Genomic DNA, 10,676 nt, shown 5'->3' on the forward strand with positions numbered 1-10,676 from the left:
ATGATTCCTGCCACAATGCCCAAGATCTTTGTGAGTAGATCTGAGAATGAGAGTGGCTATATGCTGATCCTTAGCCAAGATTGCAGGGTGTTTTAACTCCTCTTGCATGCTAGATCTGCTCAATCTGCCACCCACTCTCAGAATGCCATCCTGTACAACTGGCGACAACTGACAAAGAGGGCTATCCTTTGACACTGTCTTTCCTTGTTGCAGCTTGGCAACCTCTTTGCCAAACCGCTGCCCTTGACTGAAGCGCACTATCTCCACTTCCGCCTCAGCCATGTCACTCACAGAAAGTGGCAAGATGGGAAGGTTAGCCTTGAAGTGTGTCATTTGCTTCTCCTGCTCCAACCTTCCATCATAGAGATTTGCTTTTAAATCCTTCCTCTTTTGAGCAAGAAGCTTCAGCACACCTTTTAATCTCAGGACCCATGCAACGGCTCTTTTAACCCGACGCCAGCTTGAGTACTGATGAATGAGCTGAGAGGTGGCGTCTGCAGCTTCTTCAACCACAAGAGCATATACTGATGCTTCTTTGACTTCTGGGTCATTACAGATTGGCTGGCATACACTGTCTGGCATTTCTGGCCACTCCATTTCTGGTTTCAAAATGAAATCTGGACCCGTGATCCATGTCTTTGCCTTGAGAAAGGCACCAACACTGAGCCCTCTGGAAGCAAAGTCTGCAGGATTGGCCGAGGTGTTCACATATCTCCACTGAGAGACAGCTGATCTATCCTTGATGGCAGCAACTCGATTGGCAACAAACATACGAAACCTCGCTGTTTCATTCTTGAGGTACTTAATCACCGACGTGCTGTCCGTCCAAAAGACAGACTCCTCCAACTCTAACTCCAGTTCGGCTCTTACCATCCTGTCCATCTTTGCTGCCACCACTGCAGCAGTAAGCTCGAGTCGTGGTATGGTAACTGGCTTCAATGGTGTAACCCTGGCTTTACCAATAATGAAAGCGCTATGTGGCTGGTTCAGATTGTTCTTTGAAACCAGATATGTGGCTATGCCATACCCCCTTTTACTTGCGTCGGCAAAGTGATGAAGTCGAGCTGAAGAGATCTTGCCAAGGTTGACTGGTCTCACACATCTGTCTACCTCAAACCTAGCTAAGTGGTGCAAACTGCCGACCCATTGTTACCACTGCAGAGACAGAGCTTCTAGCTTTACCATCGAAAGCAGTCCTCTCCTTGTGAGTGGTTTGCTCTCAACCAGAACTCTGAATTTCAGCGTGTCAGACTCCACGCACCACTGGACCCCTAAAGCTCTTTCAATAGGGAGGCAGTCCCTTTCAAGATCGAGCTCCTTGACTTCTTTGGCCCTGTCATCCTCAGGTATAGACGCAAGCACTGCTCTGCTATTGGAAATCCACTTAGTGAGCTTGAAACCTCCTGCAGCGCACAAAGTCCTGAGGTCCCGAATCAGTCAGATTGCCTGCTCTTCAGTGCTGACAGACTTCAGGCAATCATCCACATAAAAGTTCCTCAGAACAGTGTTCGTCGCAATATGGTTCAACCTCGCCTGACTGTCCTCAGCACACCTTTGCAGCGCGTAGCATGCACAGCTTGGTGAAGAAGTTGCACCGAACAAGTGAACTACCATTCTGTATTCCTTGAGGCCTTTATCAAGATCTCCCTTCGGCCACCACAAGAATCTCAACAGATCAGCATCTTCAGCGGGAACCCTGACTTGATGAAACATGCCTTCAATATCAGACATGAAGGCAACTGGTTCCTGCCTGAACCTCATCAAAACACCTATGAGGGAATTGGTTAAGTCTGGCCCCTGCAACAGCTGAGAGTTCAGTAACATGCCTTGATACGTGGATGCATAGTCAAATACCACTCTCAACTTGTGCTTGGTTGGGTGGTACACCCCATGATGTGGGAGATACCATATTCTGCTACCACTTTTACAAGTTTCTGCCACGGGAACTTCTTCGGCATAGCCCCTTTCCAGTGTCTCTGTCATAAACTTTGTGTACTCTTGATGAAACTCACTGTCTCTTAACAGCCTCCGTTTCAGGCCTTCTGCTCTTTGTACCGGCACAACACGGTTGTTTGGAAATGCAGCCCCCTTGTTCTTTAAAGGAAGGCCAATGGTGTAGTGACCGTGAACCTGCTTCACTGACAGTGACACTGTGCTGCCACTGCTGGGTGCAGTAGCTCCACCACCCCACTAGGGGGAGGAAGCGGGTTTGTGTACTCAAGTTTCTCTAGTAAATATAGGAAAAGTTCATGGAGTCTGGCCAAGTTGATACCAGCACACAAAATATTAGCTCTGAAGTTGGCTGTACTGGAGCATGAGAAATATATGCTTGTAAGTACGATTATATTCTGTGTTCATGTTAAGCATGTGATGTAAAATGGGTTGTTGACTCTCATATTTGAAGCCGGCATGTTAGCTGCATTGCCGATGCTAATTGTGTTAGCATGTCAATAGGAAATTCCATTGTGTGTTAGCATCAAGCTAGCGGGATTTGGAGTTAACATGTTTTCATTTATTTTTCTTGGTTATACCAGCTATAGTTCAAGTTGCTAAGTCTTCAGTCTGTACTTTGTAATGTGAGAAATATATTATGTTCCAGATGTATGTTTTAATATGCTTTTCTTATGTTTGTAGTTTTACAGTGCCTTCATTAGGGAGACAAATAAACCCTGCAATGAGAACTGGAAGCCTTTGCCTCTCCTTTTGAAGAACTGTTTATCTATCTGCCAAACTGGGCATCAACGTACAGGGAGGGCAGAATAGTAAAAAAGCATCATTCTCATCAGCCAGATAGTTCTCTAAAAGAAAGGATGGATGAGACGCTGGAAACAAGGTCAAAAGTGTCCAGTTCTTTACGTTCCAGCCAGCTTACATCATCATCTACTGCTGCCGCCAGAGCACGAGCAAAAGCAGAAGCTGCCCGTGCTCAGCTCTCCTTTGCTAAGCAGGAAGCTAGCATCCTAAAACAACAGGCCGAGCAGCTTAAAAAGAAAGCAGATCTGGATGCAGAGCTACACGTACTCAAATCGCAGAAGGCAGCTGCAGCAGCCCTAGCTGAGGCTCAAGCTTGGGAAGCATCTGCGCAAGAGAGTGAGCACCCACAACAGCCCCAGCTGGACGGCATGCAGCAAATCAGCCCATTAGAACGAGTCCAAGAGTATGTGCAGCAACAGTCAGAACTCGGCGACGATCTGCAGACTCCACAAGTTAATCATCCAGAACTCCTATCTTCTCTGGTGCCACAGCCAGCCACGGCCATCGATGCACCACCATCAGCCCAGTAGGAGCAACAACCAAGAATTCACACCTTTGCCAGTCTTCCGTGCTTTGAGCCCAAAGAGAGAATCTTGCAACTGGAGCTATGGAGGCGAGCCAGCAAACTATGATCGATATCACCATCCTCAGTCTAAGGTATGGACACCCACACCTGTAAGGAGTAGTCATGCTGACACGTCTGATCTAACGAGATACCTGATACGGAAAGAGATGATCAGCTCAGGCCTGCTGAGGTTTGATGATCGACCAGAAAATTACTGGGCTTGGAAGGCTTCCTTTCTAAGTTCAATTCAAGATCTGGGTGTAACACCTCAAGAAGAGCTAGACCTGCTATCCAAATGGCTCGGGCCACAATCAGCAGCACAAGCCAAGCGAGTCAGGGCTGCGTACATAAACAATCCCACTGCAGGTCTTCAGATGGTGTGGCAGAGACTCGAAGAGTGTTTTGGCGCACCAGAAGTCATTGAACATGCACTTTTAAAGAAAATCCAGGATTTACCGAAGCTGACGAACAGAGACAACCAGCGTTTGAGAGAGTTGGGGGATCTTCTGCTAGAACTTCATGCTGCAAAGACAAGCGGTCATCTCCCAGGCCTTTCACACCTCGATACAGCCCACGGGGTGAATCCGATTCTGGAAAAACTCCCATACAACCTTCAGGAGAAGTGGGTTGCAGCTGCCTCGAGGTTCAAGAGAGAGAATGCAGTGTCTTATCCTCCATTTTCCTTTTTTGTGAAACTTGTGAACGAAGAAGCTAAAATTCGTAATGACCCGAGTTTTTCGTGTGTAACCGGTGCCAACGCCAACAATCCTAGAATCGAGACAATGACACAACAGAAGTATCGTTCACATGTCTCTGCTAAGAGGACGGAGATAGCAAGTAATCTGGCAGCCAGCCCAAACGTTCCTACAGGCAAGAACAACTTGGACCCCGATAAACAGTGTCCATTACACTGCAAGCCTCACCCTCTCAGAAAATGCCGTCTTTTCAAAAGTAAGACCCTGGAAGAAAGAAAGGCATACTTAAAGGACAAGAACATTTGTTTCAAGTGTTGTTCTTCTGTGCAGCACATGGCCAAAGATTGTCCTAAATCAGTGCAGTGCACAGATTGTGGTAGTGAAAGACATATCACCGCACTACACCCCAATCCTCGTCCTCAAAATGCAGAGAGCCTGGTGGCTAGTGAAGGGTATGGCGGGGAAGAAAGAGAAGGAGAAGCAAGTGTGGCTGACGTGACATCAAAAAGCACAGAAGTATGCGGAGACTCAGTTGGTTCAAGGTCATGCTCTAAGATATGTTTGGTCAGAGTGTATCCTGCTGGACAACCAGAGAAAGCTGTCAAGATGTATGCTGTTCTAGACGAACAAAGCAATCGCTCCTTGGCTAAAACATACTTTTTTGACATCTTCAACATTGAAGGACAGCTTGAGCCGTATACACTGAAAACATGCTCAGGTGTTGTGGAGATAGCAGGGAGACGAGCCCGTGACTTCATTTTGGAGTCCCTTGATGGCACCACACAGCTTCCCCTGCCTACTCTTATTGAGTGTGATATGATACCTGATGATAGGACGGAAATCCCATCCCCAGAAGTCACTCATTTCTACCCACATCTGAAGGCAATCAAGGGAAAAATCCCAGAAATTGATCCAGAAGCTGACATCCTCCTTCTCCTTGGCAGAGACATTCTGCGTGTGCACAAAGTCAGAGAACAACATAATGGTCTCCATAATGAACCATATGCTCAACGACTCGACCTTGGTTGGGTGATCGTAGGGGAAGTGTGTCTGGGAGAAGTGCATAAGACATCCAACATCTGTGTATACAAGACCAACATTCTACCAAATGGACGAGCTTCACTCTTGAGTGCATGTCCAAACAATATGCTAGTCAAAGAAAAGCTTGGTTGTCACACCTCGAACCTAAGTCTTCAAAGCTCTGCACAACACTTGAAAAGTAAGGAAAGTGAGTTTGCCAGTCAGGTGTTTCAAAGGACACAACATGATGACGTCCCGGCAATGTCAATCGATGACGAGAGTTTCTTGAAGACATTAGATGAACAAGTCTATAAAGACAGTTACAATACTTGGGTTTCCCCATTACCCTTTCGGTCACCACGAAACCACCTTCCCAATAACAGACCTCAAGCTTTAAAGCGTCTTGCATCTCTTCGGAGAACTCTGGAGAAAAAACCACAAATGAGGAAACACTTCATCGATTTCATGCAAAGAATGTTTGTTGAAAAGCAAGCAGAGCCGGCCCCTCCATTAAAAGAAGGTGAGGAAAGGTGGTATCTACCAATATTTGGGGTTTACCACCCACAAAAACCTGACCAGATAAGGGTAGTGTTCGATTCAAGTGCCAAACATGAAGGGGTTTCCCTCAATGATGTGCTCCTGAGTGGACCCGACTTGAACAACACTCTCCTTGGGGTTCTGATCCGCTTCCGCAGAGAACCTATAGCAGTTACAGCGGATGTGCAGCAGATGTTCTACTGCTTCAAGGTGTGCGAGGAACATCGCAACTTTCTGAGGTTCTTATGGTATGAAAACAATGATCTCCAGAAAGCAGTGAAAGAGTTTCGAATGACAGTACATGTATTTGGCAACAGTCCATCACCAGCAGTTGCCATTTACTGCCTCAGACGAGCTGCTAAGCAAGCAGATGACTCCACTACCAGTGCAAGGGAGTTCATCACACGCAATTTTTATGTGGATGATGGACTTGCATCTTTTCCTAATGAAGCAGAAGCCACTGGTGTCCTGCGCACTGCCCAAGCGATGCTAGCTAAATCAAACATTAAGCTACACAAGATTGCATCGAACAGCAGCAGTGTTATGCAAGCATTCCCACCAGAAGACTTGGCCAAGGATTTGAAAGATCTAGACTTAGGAGTGGAGTCACTACCTCTTCAGAGGAGTCTAGGTCTAATTTGGAATCTGGAAACAGACAACTTCACCTTCTGTGTGTCGAAGGAGGAGAAACCCTTGACAAAAAGAGGGATTTTGTCTGCAGTGAACAGTTTATTTGACCCTTTGAGATTTGTAGTGCCAGTCACAGTGGGAGGAAGACATTTAGTGAGAAACCTCTCCATTGAACAGTATGACTGGGACACACCATTGCCAGCTTCAAAACAAGAACACTGGAAACTCTGGAAAGACTCTATGAAAGACTTAGATCAGCTCCAGATCCCAAGACTATATGTTCCAGTGTCTTTGTCTACACAGACTCAGCACAGAGAGTTGTGCGTGTTTTCAGATGCATCAGTCATGGCTATAGCTGCTGTGGCTTACTTGAAAACAATTTCTGCAACAGGAGATATCCACGTGGGATTTGTTATGGCAAAGGCAAAGCTGGCCCCACACCCAGCGCACACCGTGCCCCGTCTTGAGCTTTGTGCTGCGGTTTTGGCAACTGAAATGGCAGTCTTCATCCAAGATGAAATGGATATTGACATTCATTCTGTGAAGTACTATACTGACAGCAAGATAGTACTGGGCTACATATATAACACCTCACGCAGGTTTTATGTCTATGTGTCAAACAGGATAGCACAGATCAGAAAGTCGTCTCGTCCAGATCAGTGGCATTACATCACCACTGAAGAAAACCCAGCAGACCATGGAACTCGGCCAACAACTGCTGCAGCTCTCAAAGGCACCAATTGGTTCACTGGACCATCATTTCTATTGGGCCCTTCAAAACGACTCCTTCCCCAGAGTGATGACTTTGAGCTGATACATCCGGAGGTGGATCCAGAAGTTCGCTCTGAAGTAACGACCTTCAGCTCAATGGTTAAAGAAAGCTCGCTTGGAGCTCAAAGGTTTCTTACATTTTCCACTTGGAGAGCTTTGACTCGTGCAGTCTCCACACTAATCAAAAAGGCAAGGAGTGTTGCAGATACACATGGTGGCAACACTGGGGATGAAGAAGAACAAGCAGTAAAAGTGATCATTAAAACTGCACAACAAGATGCCTTTGCAAGGGTGTTGCAGTGTCTAGCCAAAGGGGACCGAATCCCAAAACAAAGTCCACTGCGAAAGCTGACACCATTTCTGGACAAAGATGGGCTATTAAGAGTTGGCGGCCGTATGTCCTCAGCCGTTATGTCTTTTGATGATAAACATCCTCTGGTCATTCCCAAGACGCACATTGCTACATTATTGGTCAGAAGATATCACGAACAGGCTGCGCACCAAGGACGCCATTTCACGGAGGGAGCTATTAGGTTGGCAGGACTTTGGCTGATTGGGGGGAAAAGGCTTGTATCTAGTGTGATACACAAATGTGTAACTTGCAAAAGGCTGAGAGGTAAAATGGAGGACCAGAAGATGTCAGACTTACCATCTGAAAGACTTTCACCAGATCCATCATTTACTCATGTAGGGTTGGATGTTTTTGGACCTTGGATGGTGACTGCCCGAAGAACAAGAGGAGGGCATGCGGAAAGTAAACGATGGGCTGTAATGTTCACTTGTTTGACTACCAGAGCTGTGCACATTGAGGTTATAGAGACTATGACCACTACAAGCTTCATCAATGGGCTCAGACGTTTCATTGCCATAAGAGGGCCGATCAAAACAATCAGATCAGACCGGGGAACAAATTTCACTGGAGCCTGTAAAGAACTCAGACTTGACACATCAGATTCTGAGGTGAGGAATTACCTTAAAAGCAACAAGTGTACTTGGATATTCAATCCTCCCCACTCTTCCCACATGGGTGGGGTGTGGGAGAGGATGATTGGTATCGCTCGGCGAATCTTAGATGCTCTTCTTCTGAGGCTGAATCCATCGTACCTCACACATGAGACACTTGTCACCCTGATGGCAGAGGTTACCGCCATTATAAATTCAAGACCATTGGTCTCAGTGTCTTCTGACCCAGAAGCACCGGCAGTTCTCACCCCATCAATGTTGTTGACACAGAAACGAGATACGTTGACTGCTCCCTCTGGGGATTTTGATGTTAATGATCTGTCCAACAAACACTGGAAAAGGGTCCAAGCACTTGCTGATGCATTTTGGAAGAGGTGGAAAACGGAGTATCTGACCACGCTTCAAACACAGAGAAAGTGGACAACAGAGAAGCCAAACCTTCAAGTGGGAGATGTTGTACTGATGAAGGATTCGCAAGTAAAAAGGACTGAGTGGCCTGTTGGACTTGTGATTAAAGCCTTTCCTAGCCAAGATCATAGAGTACGTAAGGTGGAAGTGAAGGTAGTCAAGAATGGCACTCCTAAAGTGTATTTGCGGCCAGTGTCGGAGGTTGTTTTACTACTACATCCAGGGAATGGGTAGTGGTATAATTCATTATACCAGGCGGGGAGTGTGCTGCCACTGCTGGGTGCAGTAGCTCCACCACCCCACTAGGGGGAGGAAGCGGGTTTGTGTACTCAAGTTTCTCTAGTAAATATAGGAAAAGTTCATGGAGTCTGGCCAAGTTGATACCAGCACACAAAATATTAGCTCTGAAGTTGGCTGTACTGGAGCATGAGAAATATATGCTTGTAAGTACGATTATATTCTGTGTTCATGTTAAGCATGTGATGTAAAATGGGTTGTTGACTCTCATATTTGAAGCCGGCATGTTAGCTGCATTGCCGATGCTAATTGTGTTAGCATGTCAATAGGAAATTCCATTGTGTGTTAGCATCAAGCTAGCGGGATTTGGAGTTAACATGTTTTCATTTATTTTTCTTGGTTATACCAGCTATAGTTCAAGTTGCTAAGTCTTCAGTCTGTACTTTGTAATGTGAGAAATATATTATGTTCCAGATGTATGTTTTAATATGCTTTTCTTATGTTTGTAGTTTTACAGTGCCTTCATTAGGGAGACAAATAAACCCTGCAATGAGAACTGGAAGCCTTTGCCTCTCCTTTTGAAGAACTGTTTATCTATCTGCCAAACTGGGCATCAACGTACAGGGAGGGCAGAATAGACACAGACTCCATAAATTGTCTGTCTCTGGCTGACATTTCTATTTTCTCAGATAACTCATGCTCAGGGAAGTCATACTTCATTTGCTGCTGCAAGAGCTCCTCTAGCTTTGTCACCGATATCCTGTTCACCATCACCGGTGACCACTCAACAGCTCCTTGAGCAATACCCTCTTCTCTTAGCAGAGGTCCATTAATCGTCCAGCCTAGTGCAGTTTTTACAGCATATGGGCCGTTGCCCTCACTGTTGATAACCTTCCAGGGCTCAAGCGCCTTTGGTACATTCATGCCTATTAACATACCAATTTTTCCATCAATCTGCTTGAGCTGAACCTCCTTCAAATAAGGCCATCTGTCCACATCGCTTTGTTGTGGAATGTTCTCCTTTGTTACTGGAATCTCTGCCTGTGTGAAAACCTGGGGAATCTTCAAAAAGTTGTCCTCATCCAAACCACTGACCTCGAGACCCTTAACGACATGAGTACTGATTGTCGCTTCCTTTCCCATGGCGTGGAGCAGAATGTTGGACTTTTTTCCTGTGACCTGTAAATCCCTCATCAGCTCATCTGTACAAAAGGTTCCAGTGCTTCCTGGGTCTAAGAACGCGTATGATTCAACTGTTGTGTTGCTCCTTGAACATCTGACCTTCACAGGCACAATTGAGAGTGCACAGACTGCTTCGCCAGCCCCGGTACAACCGCATGTTTCACTGCCTGCTGCTGGAGAAAAACTTGCTGCTGGTTCTCTGATACTTTTACTGTCACTATTAGGAGAAGAGTACTGCTCCTTATGCAGAATGGTGGGATGTTTCTGAGAACAAGTCTCACACGTGTGTCTTTGCTGGCAGCCTTTGCTCAGATACCCCTGTGACAGGCAACCAAAACACAAGCTCTTTGATTTGAGGAAATCAAGCCTTTCTCTGTGAGGCTTTTGCTTGAGGAGTCTGCAGGTACTGAGGTTATGTCCTCCCTTATGACAGAAAAGACACTGTCTTCCACCAGTAGAGCCTACATTTTCCCTTTCTCTCTTTGTCTGCTCTGCACTGTTTGACACAGGTGCTGTATTAGTAGCAAAGATGCTTTCCCTCTCCTTGAATTTCAGAGCATTCTCTTTGCATACCTTTGCTTTGCCCTTGTCTCTAGACAAAGCGGTGTCCTGAATGTTACCAAACAATGGGTGAGAAGCGATCTTTGCCTGCTTCTCTACAAAACTGACCAGATCAGCGAATCTAGCTCTCATTGCTGTATGTTCTTGAATGTCACAGGCGAAACCCCTCCACCTTTCCCTTAATTTAAAAGGAAGCTTGGAGATGACTGTTCTCATATTAGTAGGGCTATCCATCTCCTCAATGTACTCCATGCTATCTACTGTGTTACAGCAAGTAGTGAGGAACATAGCAAACTCCATCAGTGCATCACCATCCTCTGGCTTGATTACAGGCCATTTTAGAGCTCTTTCAA

General features: G+C 46.0%; 2 long non-coding RNA genes across 2 annotated transcripts; both read left to right on the top strand.

The window, feature by feature from the left end:
* The first annotated feature begins 2,178 nt into the window (after positions 1–2,178).
* LOC146546944 (uncharacterized) lies at positions 2,179–2,685 on the top strand. Its single transcript, XR_014890868.1, has 2 exons — positions 2,179–2,331; positions 2,635–2,685. It is a non-coding gene; the product is annotated as an uncharacterized LOC146546944 (long non-coding RNA).
* A 3,965-nt stretch (positions 2,686–6,650) lies between these two features.
* LOC146546945 (uncharacterized) lies at positions 6,651–9,140 on the top strand. Its single transcript, XR_014890750.1, has 2 exons — positions 6,651–8,786; positions 9,090–9,140. It is a non-coding gene; the product is annotated as an uncharacterized LOC146546945 (long non-coding RNA).
* Positions 9,141–10,676: the final 1,536 nt, after the last annotated feature.

Source organism: Mchenga conophoros, linkage group LG23 (genome assembly GCF_057382185.1).
Source record: "Mchenga conophoros isolate Kocher_MC1m ecotype Shallow Benthic linkage group LG23, M_conophoros_male_GT1.1, whole genome shotgun sequence".
NCBI classification, from domain to species: Eukaryota; Metazoa; Chordata; class Actinopteri; order Cichliformes; family Cichlidae; genus Mchenga; species Mchenga conophoros.